Consider the following 17695-nt stretch of genomic DNA (forward strand, 5'->3'; position numbering starts at 1 on the left):
TGGAGAAGAAAAGAAAGCCAGAGTAGTGGGGGTGGGGAACAAGGTGGAAACAGTTAGTGAGCTAACGAATACTGAAATATCATCTCAGGCTCCCCCAGTGCCTGGCACAGAGAAGCCCCTCCAGAAATGTCTGCAATGAATGGAACTGGATCAGGTCAGTGTCCTGCTTGACAAAAACAAAAAGCAATTTCTGGTGCAGCCTGTCTCACAGAAAAATTTCCTTCAGGGAGGAGGATGAAGGTGAACCTCCTGGTTTTAGCAAACCAAAACAATATATTCAGATGGAATAAGGCAGATTAGCAATTCTCAGTTTGCAGGTTGCAGAGGCAGAATTTAAACATTTTGGGTAAAAAACAAAAACCCACTTAAGATGGTATTTTTTTTTCCTTTTTTTTTTTTCTTTTTGAGATGGAGTCTTCTTCTGTCACCCATTCTGGAGTGCAGTGGCGTGAACTGCAACCTCTCCTCCTGGGTTCCAGCGATTCTCCTGCCTCAGCCTCCCAAGTAGCTGGGATTACAGGTACCTGACATCATGTCCAACCTATTTATTTTTTCGTATTTTTAGTAGAGATGGGGTTTCACCCTGTTGGCCAGGCTGGTCTCAAACTCTTGACCTCAAGTGATCCACGGCCTTGGCATCCCAAAGTGCTGGGATTGCTGAGTCACTGCACCTGGCCCCACTTAAGACCTTCTATGTTGCAGGATTTGAGCTTAATCTCCCATTACTATTGAAGGCTTATCTATTTTTCCCTTTTTGCAGATAAATGAGGAGTTGTCTCTGGTACAGGCACTAAACCAGTTCTGGGATCCCTAATGGCTCGGCTGGCCTGGTTGCTTCAGGTCTGGATTCAAACTGGCCAAGGATACAGGAGCCCAGGGGTGGGAATAGTAAGATCCTGCTTCCAGCTGCCTGCCAGAACCATTGACTTAAATGTGTATAATAACAGGAGCTAATATTTAATCATCCTAATAAATCTATGAGGTGAGTACAAGTGTGGCCCCACCCAGAGGTGAGGAAAATGTAGCTCAGAGAGAATAAATTACCTACTAAATGTAAGACATCCCAAACTGCTTCCTTCCCCAGTCTTTCCCATTTCACTAAATGACACCACCCCTTACTGTACTAAATTGCTCAAACCAGAAATCTAGGGGTGACCCTTGATTCTTTCCTTGCCTCACCCCCACATCTTACCCATCACCAATTTATCTGTTCTATCTTCCAAAACACAGGACATCCTCGATGTGGCTATTTCTCTTCCATTCCCCCTGCTATCACCATCACCATACCCACCATCAGCTCTCTGCTGAGCCACCAACTGGCCTACTACTTACCATCCATTCTCCTCCAGCAGTGGCGGGTGATCTTTTTAAAACATAAGTCAGATGCCATGTCAGCCCTCACTGAAAACTCTCTAATGGCTTCTCATTGCCTTTATTTTTTTCTCCATCTACTTGTAAGATTTTTCTCTTTGTCTTTCATTTCCTGTAGTGTTACATTGTGCCTAGGGGTGATTTTCTTTCTATGTATGCTGCTAAGTGTTCACAGTCCTTCTCAAACCCATGGCTCGATGTCTTTCATTTACTTACAAATATTCCACACATAATCACAGCTGTTTCAAAGTCAGTGTCTAATAACCCCACTATCTGGATCCCCTTGGGCCTGTTTTGGTTGTTTGTTTGTGTTTTTCCCCCTGAACTGTGGTCAGGTCTTGCATTCTTGTAAGGATAGACATTAAATAGGAAAAATGGTAGAGATAATTTCTGTCATCTTCCTGTTTACTTTTGCTTCTTCTCAGGGATTATACCTGGATCTCTGACCTTTGGGCTCCCTACTTCCCTGGTGCCGTGTTTCTGCCCTCTGCCTCTCCTGATATGATTATTAATTTTATATGTCAACTCAGCTAGGCCACAGTACTGGTATTTGGTTAAATACCAGTTTAGATATCCCAGTGAAGGTATTTTTTAGACGAGTTTAACATTTAAATCAGTCAACTTTAAGAAAAGCAGATTGGGGCGGGTGCGGTGGCTCATGCCTGTAACCCCAGCAATTTGGGAGGCCCAGATGGGTGGATCACCTGAGGTCGGGAGTTCGAGACCAGCCTGACCAACATGGAGAAACCCATCTCTACTAAAATCACAAAATTAGCCAGGTGTGGTGGCACATGCCTGTAATCCCAGCTACTCGGGAGGCTGAGGCAGGAGAATTGCTTGAACCCGGGAGGCGGAGGTTGTGGTGAGCCCAGATCACACCATTGCACTCCAGCCTGGGCAACAAGAGCGAAACTCCGTCTCAAAAAAAAAAGAAAAGCAGATTGCCCCAAAATGTGGGTGGACCTCATCCAGCCATTAAAAGATTTTACAAGAAAAGGCCTATGGTTCCCCCGGGGAAGAGGGAATTCTGTCTCCAGAACACTTTCAGGCTCGAGCTGCGATATCAGCTCTTTCCCAGGTGGCCAGCCTGATGGTCTGTCCTGCAGATTTCAGATCCACTAGCCCCACAGTCACCTGAGCCAATTCCTTAAAATCAATCTCTCTCTCTCTCTCTCTCCCTCTATCACACACACATGCACACACACATGCACACACATACACAACTGGTTCTGCTTCTCAGGAGAACCTTGATACACTTGGCCTGTGTTCAGTGACAGCACCCAAATCCCTATCTGCAGTCTAGGCCTCCTTCTGGGCTTCAGAACTGAAGATCCATTGGCCTCCTCTGTGTCTCCTCTAGGATTCCTAGTGGGCATCTCAGTCTTAGCATAGCTTCACCAAAGTGAGCATCTACTTCAGCTCCACGACCTGCTGTGTCTCAGCCATCCTGGTCTCAGGAGCTGGCATCCATTCTTCTGGTGGCCCAGGCCCTGCTGTGGTCTGAATGTGTCCCCCAAAATTCATGTGTTGGAAAACTAATCCCCAATGCAACAGTGTTAGGAGGTGAGGTCTTTGGGGAGGTGTCAGGTCATGAGGGCTCCACCCTCAGGAATGGATTAATGCTGCTATAAAGAGGCTTGTGGGAATGGGCTCCCCATTCTCCTGCTCTTCCCCATGTGAGGACTCAGTTCATCCCTTTTTGTCCTTCCACCTTCTGTCATGTGAGGATCCAGCAAGACGGTCCACACCAAATGTTGGCAACTTGATTTTGGACTTCCAGCCTTTAGAACAGTAAGAAATAAATTCCTATTCTATGTAAATTACCCAATCTCGGGAATTCTGTTACAGCAGCACAAAATGGACCAAGGCAAATATTGGTACCCAGAATGTGGCTGCTATAACAAACGCCCAAAAATGTGAAAGCAGCTTTGGAAGTGAGTAATGGGCAGAGGCTGGGACAGGATGGAAGTGCATGCCAGGAAAAGCCTGTATTGCCACGAACAGCCCATTGAGGGTGATCCTAGTGAGGGCTCAGAAGAGGACAGCTGTAGGGAAAGCCGGAATCTCCTTAGAGATTACTTGAGTGTTCATGAAGAGAATGCTGGTAGAAATATGGACAGTACAGGCCATTCTGATGAGGTCTCAGATGGAAATGAGGAACAGGGTATTAAAAACAGGAGGGAAAGTGACACTTGTTCCAGAGCGGAAAAGAACTTGGCTGAATTATGTCCATGTGCTAGGACTTCATGGAAGGCAGAACTTAAGAGTGATGAACTATGACTAGGCACAGTAGCTCATGCCTGTAATCCTAGAACTTTGGGAGGCCAAGACAGGAGGATCATTTGAGGCTAGGAGTTCAAGGCCAACCTGGGCAACATAAGAAGACCCTGTCTCTACAAAATTTTTAAAAAATTAGCAGGCATGGTGGGCATATGTCTGTAGACCCAGCTACTCAGGAGGCTGAGGCAGGAGGATCACTTGAACCCAAGGGTTCAAGGCTATAGTGAGCTATGATCAAGCCACTGCACTCCAGCCTGGGTGACAGAGTGGGACCCTGTCTCAAAAAAACAAAAAAAAAAAGTTGAAAAAGTAATGAACTAGATATGTGGCAGAAAAAACCTCTAAGCAGCAAAGTGTGCAGGATGCTGTACATCCTCTTGTAGCTGCTCATAGTAAAATGCGAAAGGACAGATGATTTAAAGATGGAATGTATAACCACAAGCGAAGCAGAACACAAAGATTTGGAAAATTCTCAGCTTGGCCGCATAAAGAATAAAAAGGTGTGTTAAGGAGAAAATACCAAGGGTATGGCCAAGTGCCCATGTGATAAGGAGATGAGTGTGGCTAGAAAGAAGCCAGGTGCTGTTCATCAAGACAGTGGGAGAAAGACTCTGACGGGATTTGAGAGATCTGGATGACTCATCTCATCATAAGCCCAGGGCCCTTGGAGCTGGAGGGCAGAATGATTTGGGGGGATGGGCCAGGGGCTGGCTGCCTTGGGTCTCTACTCCCTGTGTTTTGGCACAATGCTCCTTGGCCACCCCAGCTGTGGCTCAAGTGGGCCCAGGTGTGGCTTGGGCTGCTGCTCCAAAGGGTGCAAGCTGTGAGCTTTGGCAGCGTGCATGTGGTGTTAATTCTGCAAGCACGCAAAGTGCAAGAGCTTTGAGGGTATGGCTGCCTCCACCTGAATTCAAAGAATGCCACAGACGGATAGCCCCCATTAGGGCAATGCCCACCAGAATTGTGGGGTTGGGACTAAGACAGGCCCTAAATCCCTGGAGTCATCCTTGACTTCTCTTTCTCTCCCTGTCTCCTTCCCTTCCACCAATCCATTAGCAAACACCGTTGTCTTTATGTTCAAAATATGCCCAAAGTCATCTGAGCACTTCTCACCACCTTCAGGCCTGCTTCAAGCCACCCCCCACCAGTCCCTCCTCAGTGGCCCCCCACCCCCAGGTGCCATGTACCCTGTTGGCACCTGAGCCACAGCTGAACCCTCCACTGCCCAAGACCCTCTGCCACTCCCCAGCTGCTCTGACGGAGCACTGGATCCTTATAATGGCCCTGGACCTTGAACCTGGGCCTTCTCTCCCTGAGCCCTCTGCCGCTCTCCCCTGCTCATACCAGGCCGATGCTGACAACTTCCCCTCTGTGCCGTTCCGCTGCCTGGAATGCTCTCTGCCCACATGTGTGCTTGGGTGACTGCTCGCCTCCTAGGAAGCTTGCTCAAATCTTGCCTCCTCAGTTAGGACAGCCCTAGCCATTCATCTTGAAGGCAAGGGGCAGAGAGTATAGGCTCAGTACGCGTATGGGGGAGGAGGAAGGGAGGGAGGGGGAGAGGGAGGAGGAGGAAGGGAGGAATGCACAGGCCATTTCATTCCAGTGAGAACAGGTCACAAGAACACCCAAAAGCAACCCAGGTGGTACAAAACTAAAGATGACCAAAGGCCACCATGAACGGGCAGGAGAGGGCAGCTCTGCTCATCAGCCCTGGGGCAGATGTGGAGACTCCAGATGTGTCACATCTGGACAGCCCCTTCTCTGCCCCTTCCTACCCCGTGTCCCGCCCATCCACCAGGAGTTCAAGACAATGCAGGAGACAGTTGTCCTTCTCCCAGGACCCTGGGAATGGCTGGGGCTGGGGAAGATGCTCAGTGGCCCTTGAAACTCAGCTTATTTTTGCTCCAAACGGGTGAGGTGACCCTGCCACCCCCATGAAAAGGCAGAGCACTAGAATGAGTGTCCAGACTGTGGACTCTAGTCCTCTTGATGTCCCAAGCTCAGTGTGTGACCTCAGACTAGGCACTTAGCCTCTGTGGGCCTCAGTTTCCCCTTCTGTCCAAATCAGGGGGGTTGGAATGTGGTCACCCAACTAAAAGTCCACTCTATACACTGAGCATCTATAAATACAAGGAACACAGAATCGATTTGTTAGGAAACCCGTCAGGCCCATCCTGACCTAGACGGGTTTCACTCTGACGTTGTGCAGTCAAATGCTCTACCCCTGAGCTACACCCCCTACTCTGACATTGTGACCGCTGCACCTGGGCTGATTGCGCCCCAGACCGGGGCAATGTCACCTGGCACCACCCTTTCCCACTACTCTTCCCTCTCGAGAGAGACTGGGGTTTCACACAGAGCAGTCGAGCCCCATAAATAGCAGCTGGCCACTCACAGGCCAACCCTCCCAGGCCCCAAAAAGGAAGTGAGAGACAGGCAGACACTTCTGTTCTTCCTGCAGAAAGTGCTGCTTCTGCAGTAACTTGTCAGATGCTCCCCAGATTCCGGCACAGACCCGGCTCCTCCCACTTCTGTGGGTTGGCCAGATGAGTGAGAAACACAGGCACAACCAACGACAGGGAGCTGAGGCCGGACCCAGGAGTCTTTTTCCTATGGTAGGGTACATCTCTGTGTGAGGAAGCCCCATGGGGAGTCTTTGGGTGGGTTGCCAGGAGGAGGTGACTCAGAATAAACTCCCTTAGGAGGTGCATTCACTTCCAGATCCAAAGAGTCATCCCCTACCTCCTTAGGGTAAAACTAGATTTTGAGTATCACAGTGTTTGTGGATAACCTGGCCCCAGTGAGTCCCCTTGCAAGGGCCTTTGGAGATGCTTCTGCACGTGGACACTAGGAGCCATGAGCAGAGACAGTTCCTGCAGCAGCATCTGAAACCACGAACCCTGGGAAGACAACGTGGCACTGCTTTCGTCAGCCCTGCCCACGCTTTGCTAAAGTCCGTCCATTCAACTCTTTCTCATGTTGACCGCACCACTGTTTCCTGCCCAGGTCCTGCCTGATATAGTAACAGGGAAAGGGATGAATATGACGCAATGTGCTCTTGTAATGGAGCATCACAGAGCAGGTCAAAGACACAAGCCACACAGCGACAAGTGCAGACAGGCAGGGCAGAGCACAGCCGCATGTAAGTACATTTTAAACACGGACCCCAGCATAGCACTAGACATTGTTCATAACGCCTCCCTACATATGTAAAACACAAAAGTGGATTGGAGACACACAGAGGGGAGACTGCAGGCGCCTCAGCCTCTCACCCCTCTTCTCATCAGGCCGTCTCTCCACCAGCGGTTCTCTGCCTTCACTGTCAGGAGACATGTGGCTGTGCTGTGGACATCTGGGGTGTCTCAATGATGGGGGTGGGAGGGATTGCTACTGGCATCTAGGGGGTAGAGGCCAGGGATGTTGCCAACCATCCTAGGATGCATACGACAGCCCCACAACAAAGCAGGTGTGGCCCCAGCTCCTTCACAGCTGTCTACTTCCTCCTGGAGTAGCTGTGCAACTTGTACAACCACAAGCAACACGTATTTGTTTTACAAGGAACTCACTGGAGACAGCACCCAGTCTGAGAACTTCGCACTACGGAAGGGTTTTGTTTTTGAAAACCGAAATTACAGAATAAATTACGGAGCGAGAGCGAGAGCGAGAGAGAGAGAGAGAAACTTCACCATATGGGTTCAAGTGAGCAACCTGGGTATTCTCGGCTCCTGGTGGAAAGGGAGGTGCTAATCTCAGGCGGGCCCATCTGCTGTGGCATGGGGCTTGGTTTTGAGCTGCTCCTTCCACTCCTGGCACAAGAGGAGCAGATGTTTAGGGCAGCCACATGACTAACTGGGCAGCCAAGACCAAGACTCCTGTGCATGCTGAAACTCATGTTCTCAGTGGAAAGGAAAGATCTGCTGACCACTCAACTCAGGATGAGAGGTGTGGTGAGTCACCCGCGGGGCCTCTGTGTGGCCCAGACCAAACAGCTGGTTTTGGGCATGGCAGAAGTCAGTGAGGCAAGGCCCTGATGGGTGGCACCTACCTGAGTGCTACCTAGCTAAAGCCAAGGAGGAGCCATCCAGCACAATCCGTTCATGCAGCTCGCACACTACAAGTGGCTACTAGTCTCTTATGGAGATTTAAATTTAAAATCTTGCTTCTCAGCCCCACCAGGTACATTTCAGGTGCTCAGCAGTGCACTTGTGCCTTGTGGCTGCCTTCTGGACAGCACGGATGCAGACCATCTCCAACCGTCCCAGAAAGTTCCATCACAGGCACTGAGCCGAAACTGGCCATGGTGATGGAGCTGCCAGGAGGGCGAAGCCCAACCTCACTTTGGTCAACATGGTCCACACATCAGGGATGGGTACCCAGGGACAGGTGCCCAGGGGCGGGTGCCCAGCGGCAGAAAGGTTTTCAGGGAACCTTCCTGCTCACAGGCACTCTCTCAGTGTCATGCTCCATCCTGTCTTGGCTCCTCTCCTCCACTCTACCCCAAGCCTGGAGCCGTCTGTCCTTCCTCTAAGCTCCAGGAGTCTCTGGGAGGTGTTTATGGGTTACCTCTGTTGAAATGCACAGGGATTTCTCAGAATAAAGTTCACCAGCCTTTGTTGGCCTGGAGGCCCTGCCTGCCCTGCCTCTGCTGCCTCTCTGTCCTCCCCCCTGGCTCTCTCCACCCCAGCCTAGGTTCCCCAAACACATCAGGCAGGGCCTGCTTGCGGCCTTTGCAGCTGCTGTTCCCTCTGCTCAGAATGCTCTTCCCCAATGCCCCTGGTCATCGCCCTGCCCCCCACTGCTTCAGTCAGATCTCTCAAATATCACCTCACAGAAAGCCTCCCATTCTAGCTAAAAGAGCTCAGGTATATGCACACTCACACGCACACACTCACACACCCACACACATTCACACATGCACACACTCACTTTGATGCTCACACACACACCCTACATGCACACCCCACATGCCCCACAGGCACACCCTCCACACACTCACGCACCCCACAGGCACACCCCCCAAACACATACCCCACACACCCCACAGGCACCCCACATCCCACAGGCACACCCCACACATACACACCCCACAGGCACCCCACACGCACTCACACACCTCACAGGCAGCCCCCCCTCACAAACACACCCCACAAGCACAGCCCCCAAACACACACTCCACACACCCCACAGGCACCCCACACACACCCCACAGGCACACCCCACACATACACATCCCACAGGCACCACACACACACACACCCCACAGGCACACACCCACTCACCCCACAGGCAGCCCCCCCTCACAAACACAGCCCACAGGCACAGCCCCCAAACACCCCCACACACCCCACAGGCACCCCCCACACACACACCCCACAGGCACCCCACACACACATACTCCACAGGCACACTCCACACACACTCACACACCCCACAGGCACCCCCCACACACACATACCCCACAGGCACACCACACACACACATACCCCACAGGCAGCCCACACACACACACCCTACAGGCACACCCCACACATACACACCCCACAGGCACACCACACACACACACCCCACAGGCACCCCACACACTCATACACCTCACAGGCACACCCCACACATACACACCCCACAGGCACACCTCACACATACACACCCCACAGGCACCCCAAACACACACACCCCACATGCACATCCCACACATACTCATACGCCCCATAGGCACACCCCCCAAACACTCACACGCTCTACACACGCCACACACACTCACACACCCCACAGGCACACCCCACACACACACCCCACAGGCACCCCCCCACACACACACACACCCCACAGGCACACCACACACATACACACCCCACAGGCACCCCCCACACACACACCCCACAGGCACACCACACACACCCCCCACAGGCACCCCCCCACACACACACCCTACAGACACCCGACACAGACATTCACATACCCCACAGGCACACCCCATACACATTCACACACCCCCTGCGCACACGCCCACACCCGGACACAGCCCACAGGCTCCATGCGCCCCGCACGCCCATGCTGCGGGCAACCGGCTGTGATTTTCCTAAGCAGACGCCCCCTGGCGGCTGTCCCTCCACCGATGCTGAGGAAGCTGGCACCCAGCAGCCACTCCCAGGCTCAGGGGCCTGAACCTTCTCTTCTCTTACCTGTCTGGGATTCGTGCCAGCCAAGGGCCTCGGAGTGGACATGATGGGTTTCTGAGAGTCAGAGCTCTCGAATGGAGCTCCCAGCCCTATGCTTTGGCTACCCCGGCTGTAGGAAACCCGTGTGGCAGGAGGACAGGTCACTGGACTCAGGATCAGATGAGCTGGGCTCCAGTCCTGACACTGTCCTGACTGGCTGTGTGACCTGGAGCAAGTCACTTAACGTCTCTGAACTTCACTCTCCTCCTTACTGAAATGAGGGAGTCAATGTGTTGAGCAGGGTTTGGTGAAAATGTTTCTCTCCTGGATCCTGAGTGGTGGTGTAACTGACTACACACTCTCTGGAAGGGGATTTGGTAACATGAATCTAGAGCAGGGGTCTCAAACTCAGGTGCCCCTGGGAGCCAGGTAGGTGATGTAATAGAGAGAGAGCCCATTAGCACAAGGGCAAGGGCAGGTCTGATTTTGTTTTGTTTTGTTTTGTTTTGTTTTTTATATAGGGTCCTGCTCTGTTGCCCAGACTGGATTGCAGTAGTGCAATCTCAGCTCATTGCGGACTTGATATCTTGGGCACAAGTGATCTTCCAGCCTCAGTCTCTCGAGTAGCGACAGATGTGCACCTCAATACCCGGCTAAATTTTTAACTTTTGTAGAGATAAAGTCTTGCATGTTGCAAAAGCTGGCCTCAAAAGCCTGGCCTCAAGCAGGTCTCCTACCTCAGCCAGGTGCAGTGGCTCAGGCCTGTAACAGTGCTGAGATTACAGGCCTGAGCCACTGCACCTGGCCTGATTTTAAAGAAAAAAATTGGTCAGATGCAGTGTCTCATCCTTGTATTCCCTACACTTTGGGAGGCCGAGCTGGGTGGGTCACCTGAGATCAGCAGTTCGAGACCAGCCTGACTGATATGGTGAAACCCTATTTACTAAAAATACAAAAATTAGCTGGGCATGGTGGTGTGTGCCTGTAGTCCCAGCCACTTGGGAGGCTGAGACAGGAGAATTGCTTGAACCTGGGAGGCGGTGGTTGCAATGAGCCGAGATCTCACCACTGCACTCCAGCCTGGGCAAGAGAGAGCAAGACTCCATCTAAAAAAAAAAAGAAAGAAAAAAAATTTTGAGGTAAAACTCACATAACATAAAATTCATCATTTTAACTATTTTAAAGTGTACACTTCAGTGCTGCTTAATATACTCACAGTGTTGTGCTACCATCAGCAGTATCCCATTCTAGAACATGTTCATCACATCAAAAGGACACCCGTACACATTAAGCAGTCACCCCCCATTTCCTCCTCCCCTCATTCCCTGAAAGCCATTAATCTGCTGTCTTTCTGGATTTACCTATTCTGGCCATTCCATATAAATGGAATCATACCATATGGAATCTTTTATGTCTAGCTTCTTTCACTTAGCATAATATTTTTATAGATTTATCCATATCATAGCATGTATCAGTATTTCCTTACTTTTTATGTCTGAATAATATTCCATTATGGATAGAGCACATTTTGTGTATCCATTCATCAACTGTGCACATTTGGGGTGTTTCCATCTTTTGGCCATTACAGCAATTACAATGTACTGCTAAGAACATTTGTGTACAAGTGTTTGTTATCAATTCCTTTGGGATACACAGCTAGGAGTAGAAATGCAGGGTAATTCTATGTTAAATTTTTTGGGGAACAACCACATTGTTTTCCACAGCAACTGCACCATCTTACATACTCATCAGGAGTGTACAAAGCTTCCAAGTTTTCCACATTTTCACCAATACCTGTTATTCCCCCGGTCCCAAAATTATAGCCATCCTGATGGGTGTGAAAAGATACCTCATTGTGGTTTCGATGTCATGTCCCTAATGATTAATGATTTTGTACAACTTTTCCTGTGCTTATTGGCCACTTGAACGTTTTCTTTGGAGAAATGTCTATTTAAGTCCTTTGCCCATTTTTAAGTTGGGTTATTTGGGTATTTTGTTGTTGAGTTGTGAGAGTTCTTCCTTTATCCTGGATACTAGACATTTATCAGCTATATGCTTTGCAAATATTTTCTCCTATTCTGTGGGTTTCCTTTTCACTCTCTTGATAGTATTCTTTGCTGTGTATACATTTTTAATTTTAGTGAAGTCCATGTTATTTTTTCTTTTGTTGCCTGCACTTTTGTTGTCAAAGCTAGAAAACCACTGCCAAATTCAAGGTCATGAAGATTTACCATTATGTTTCCTTCTAAGAGTTTTATAGTTTCAGCTCTTATATTTACAATTTTAATCAATCTTGTGTTAATTTTTGTATATGGTGTGAGATAAGGATCCAACTTCATTCTTTTTTATGGATATCCAATAGTTCCAGCACCATCTTTGAAGAGACTGGCCTTTCCCCACTGAGCAATCTTGGCATTCTTGTCCAAAATCAACAGACCGTATATCCGAGGGCTTAATTCTGGACTCTTAATCTATTTCATTTTCTATATATCTGCATTGTCTCAATCCATTCCGTTGCCTATATGTCTATATTCCATTCTGTAAGTCTGTCCTTATGCCAGTATCACAACCTGTTGATTGCTGTAGCTGTGTAGTAAGTTTTGGAAATCAGGAAGTGTGAGTCTGTCAACTTACCCATTTTTTCTTTTCAAGATGGTTTTGGCTGTTTGCAGTCCCTTGCAATTCCATAGCAATTTTGGAATCAGCATTTCCATTTCTACAATAAAGGCCATTGGAATTTTGATAAAGATCGCATCGAGACTGTATTTTACTTTGGGTGGTATTGCATCTTAACAATATTAAGTCTTCCAGTCCATAAACATGAGCTGAGTTTCCATGTATTTAGGTCTTCTTTAATTTCTTTCAGCAATGTATTGTAAGTTTCAGTGTACAAGTCTTTCATCTCCTTAGTTAAATTTATTCCTATGAATTTTATTCTTAAGGCTGCTGTTGTAAGTGGAATTGTTTTCTTAACTTTCTTTTTGGATTGCTCGTTGCCAGCATATAGAAATACAACTAATTTTTGTGTGTTGGCCTTGCACTCCACAACATTGCTCAATTCCTTTGTTAGGGCCAATAGTTTTTCAGTGGATTTTTTTCTATATAAGATCATGTCACCTGTGAATAGTTTTATTTCTTCTCTTCCAATATGATGCCTTTTATTTCTTTTTCTTGCCTAATTTATCTGGCTAGAATCCCAGTACTATGCTGAACAGAAGTGGTGAAAATTGGGCATCCCGTCCTGTTTCTCTGTTGGGGTAAATGCTTTCAGCCTTTCATCATTGAGGGTTTTTCACAAATGTGCTTTTTCATGTTGAAGAAGTTTCCTCTGTTTCAAGTTTGTTGAAGGTTTTTAATCATGAAAAGATGCTGGCTTTTGTTAAATGCTTTTTCTGCATCAATTAGGATGATCATCTGGCTTTCTCCCTTCATTCTTGTAATGCAGTGGATTACATTGATTGATTGGGCAGCTTTGATTTTCCAAGATCAGCTGTAAATCTGCATTCTGATGGGAAATCTTACTTTTAAAAATGTGTGCACAGGCTGGGTGGCTCATGCCTGTAATCTTAGTGCTTTGGGAGGTTGAGGCAGGAGGATTGCTTGAGGCCAGGAGTTTGAGATCAGTGTGGGCAATATTACAAGACCCTGTCTCTGCAAAAATAAAAAAAATATTAGCCAGGCATGGTGGCATAGGCCTGTAGTCCCAGCTACTATGAAGGCTGAGGCAGGAGGATTGCTTAAGCCCAGGAGTTTGAGGCTGCAGCGAGCTATGATCACGTCACTGCACTCCAGCCTGGGCAACAGAGTGAGACCTCATATCTAAAAAACAAAACAAAACAAAAAAACTGCATGTACATAAAAACTGCATAGGCCAAATGAAACTCAGCTAACAGACAAACTGGCTCTGGCCCACCAGTTTGAAATCACTAATCAAGGGACTTAAAAGTCCTCCCTCCCTTTGACTCAGGAATTCCACTTCCAGGGATTCATCCAGAAGAAATAATCCAAAATGTGGGCAAAATTTGACACCCGCATTTGAGTATCACCTTTAATTGCCAGAGCTAGAAAGTCCCTGAACACCCAAAAATAGGGGACACAAAAATGTCACAGTCAGCCTAGTAGAGTGAATGTTTTGCAGCCACTTAGAATGGCTTTCATGAATACTAAGAAATGTCATCAATAGATACAGGTGATATCATTTTAACAAAGGTTGTTCAATATCACCACAATTGTCATCTACTATGAATATAAACTTTTTTGTGACAAAAAGAAGAGGGGTTCCCCAAGGCCTCCTCTCGGGCTGGGGTAGTGTGGCTCAGCAATCGTTCATCTCCCCACTGTCCGCCTTTCCTCTATTTCCAAATTTGGAGTGATGTCCTGATATAACGTTTCTTGGCATTTCCCACATTTGATTCGCATTTTAAGCACTTGACTCTCAGGAGCACATCTCCACACACCAGTTTCCCTTTGGCTGGCTGTGTGCTGGTCCACAGCCATTTGCCCTGCTGGTCCCACATAGGAAGTGCTTTGGGGAGAAATCCACCCCCTGTCCCACCCATCCCTGTTTTTCATAAGCACTTGAATCAAAACAATCTTTTTGTTATTGTTGTTGTTGTTTTGAGACGGAGTTTCGCTCTTGTTGCCCAGGCTGGAGTGCAGTGGCACGATCTTGGCTCACTGCAACCTCCGCCTCCCAGGTTCAAGTGATTCTCCCACCTCAGCCTCCCGAGTAGCTGGGGTTACAGGCATGCGCCACCATGCCCGGCTAATTTTTGTGTTTTTAGTAGAGACAGCATTTCTCCATATTGGTCAGGCTGGCCTTGAACTCCTAACCTCAGGTGATCCGCCCTCCTCAGCCTCCCAAAGTGCTGGGATTACAGGTGTGAGCCACTGCGCCCAGCCGAATCAAAACAGTCTTGAACATCATTTCTCACGTTGCTGGCTGGCAGGGAGGCACCTGTCTCCAAGAATTCAACACCATGGACAACGGGATTCACTGGGCTGCCATTTTTGACTGTTGCAACCACAGCCCTTTGTCTAAGCAGCTGGGATCACAGCCTCTTCCATTCTTCCTTCTTGTACATCACGTCGTGGAGCAGATGCTACACACAGAAACCCAACAGTTCTTTCCAGGCTTCAACCTGTAAAACCCAACTCCACTCTGAGTATTCTAGGCCCACACATCAATGACAGTGCCTTGAAAACAGATTTTTAAAAAAAAGCGTCCCTAACCCGGCTCAGCCTCCCCGAGGAGTTGCCGCTCAGCTGCGTGTTGTGAGGTAGATGTAGAGAGAAAATGCTTCACAACCAGCAGGCCGGGTGCGGTGTGGCACAGGCCCATCCAGCAGCCCACAGCACCCTGCTGGGCTCAGAGGAGAGGGGACACTGCAGGGGGTGGGGAAGGGCTGCGTGGAGGGGGCCGGGTTTGAGCTGAGCCTCTGTGCTGAGTTCAGTAGCGACCTCCCCAAAAGTCATATCCACCCAGCACCTGTGAACGTGACTTGATTTGGAAATAGAGTCTTGGCAGATGTGATCAAGGGAAGTTGAAGTCTTGCTGGATTAGGGAGGGCCCTAACCAATGACTGGTGTCTTTATAAGGCAGGGGACATTTGGACAGAGACACAGGAAGGAAGGCCATGTGAAGACGGAGGCAGAGGTTGCATCCAGAGCCCAGGAACACTGAGGGCTGCCAGCCACCAGCAGAAGCCAGGGAAGGGGCCAGGAGGGGCAGAACCTGCCGACCCCTCAATTCTGGACTCTGGCCTCTAGAACCCTGACAGGATAAACTTCTGTTGTGTTAAACCCTGTTTGTGACACTGTGTGATGGCTGCTACAGGACCCTGGCAGCTTGAAGGAGGCCTTATCTAAAGGCCCCTCAGCACCTGTGGGTGGGCGGCCACTCCTCCTGGGTGACAGCCCTGGTGACAACCCTCTTGGGTGACAGCCCTGGGTGAAAGCCCTGCTGGGTGACAGCCCTCCTGTGTGACAGCCCTCCTGGGTGATACCCCTCACTGCCCCTTAGTGGCTGACTGGCATACAACAGGGCACCAGGTGCCGGCATCTCCCTATGGTCACCAGCAGGTGGCACCCCTGACCTAGGTGCTGGGCACACTGCACCCCAGCTTCCTGGTTGGACTGGGAGGAGCTAGTTTGGGCGGGGTGGAGCCCTGGGCCGCCAACCCTGGACCAAAGGCAGATGGTGAGCATGGGTGGACCCCGCTTCCTTACCTTCCCGAGGCCTTGGGCGAGGGGCTGGCTGCCTGCCCTGTGCAGAGGACTTTGTCCCTGGAGCCAGTGGGTGCAATGAATTTCAGGGCTCTGAGCCAGGGACAGAGGGGCACAGAGGGGTAAAGGGTCCCTCACTCTCGCTTAGCCCCTAGTCACAATCTGGGAAAATTTCCAGAGGCTGTGCGGGGTGGGGTTTTTCAAACCAGTCCAGTGGCTCGAAACCAGTCCAGCCTCCCCTCTGACTCTGAGAGGCTGGGCCTAAGCCCCCGCCGCCATGCAGGCTGAGATGAGAGGGAGTGTCTGTCCCAAGGAGGGCAGGAGCAGCCTTCCCTTCTGAGGATCCGCGGGGGTGGGCGGGCTTTGTCCTCCTCCTGGCAGAGGGAAACGCTGGCTTCTTGAAGGACCATTCCTTAGGGTGGGGTGGGGTGGCATGGGGATGGGAATGGTGGAAAGAGCACAGATCAGGAGGGAGACCCAGAGTCCAGCCCCCTCTGCTGCTCACCTGCTGGGCTCCTCCCTCCTCTGGCCAAGTCTTGGTTTTCTCAGTTGTAAAATGGGCCTGACTCTGTCCCTATCTTTCACGGATGGGGCATCAGCTGACCCGACAACACACAGGAAAAGCTCTGCAGAGTAGCCTCTCTGGGTGTTTTTGGTTTTCAGTCTGGGGTTTTGTTTTACGTGTGCTAAAATGCAAAGAACATAAAAGTTACCATTTTAGGCCGGGTGCGGTGGCTCATGCCTGTAATCCTAGCACTTTGGGAGGCCAAGGCGGGTGGATCACGAGGTCAGGAGATCGAGACCATCCTGGCTAACACGGTGAAAACCCGTCTCTACTAAAAATACAAAAAAAATTAGCTGGGTGTGTTGGCGGGCGCCTGTAGTCCCAGCTACTTGGGAGACTGAGGCAGGAGAATGGCGTGAACCCAGGAGGCAGAGCTTGCAGTGAGCCAAGATCGGGCCACTGCACTCCAGCCTGGGCGACAGAGCGAGACTCAGTCTCAAAAACAAACAAACAAAAAAAGATACCATTTTAACTACTGTTAAGTATCTAGTTCGGTGGCATTAAGTACATTCACATTGTTGTGCAACCATCCCCATCGTCCATCTCCAGAACCCTTTCATCTTATAGAAATGAAACTGTCCCCGTGAAACACTGACTTCCCTTTCCCCTTCCCCAGCCCCTGGCAACCCCCGTTCTACTTTCTGTCTCTAGAGATCTAACTACTCTAGTGCCTCACCTACGTGGAATCATACACGATTTGTCTTCACAGACTGGCTTATTTAGCTTAGCATAATGTTCTCAAGGCCCATCCATGTGGTGGCCTGTGTCCAAACTTGCTTCCTTTTGAAAGCTGAATAACATTCCGCTGTGCAGATGTCCCACAGTGTACTTCTCCATTCATCCGTGGAGGGACATCCATGGAAGGGACACCACTTCCGCATTTCAGCTATTGGGAATAAGGCTGCTGTCAACACGGGTGTGCACACATCTCTTTGAGACCTGCTGTCTATTCTTTTCGGTATGTTCCCAGAAGTGGGATGCCTGGATCATATGGTAATTCTATGTGTGTGTGTGTGTGTGTGTGTGTGTAATCTCCTTCCTGTTTTCCTTAACAGCTGCACCAGTTGACATTCCCACCAACAATATGCAAGCATTG

This window comes from Symphalangus syndactylus, chromosome 14, assembly GCF_028878055.3.
Source record: "Symphalangus syndactylus isolate Jambi chromosome 14, NHGRI_mSymSyn1-v2.1_pri, whole genome shotgun sequence".
Classification (NCBI taxonomy): domain Eukaryota; kingdom Metazoa; phylum Chordata; class Mammalia; order Primates; family Hylobatidae; genus Symphalangus; species Symphalangus syndactylus.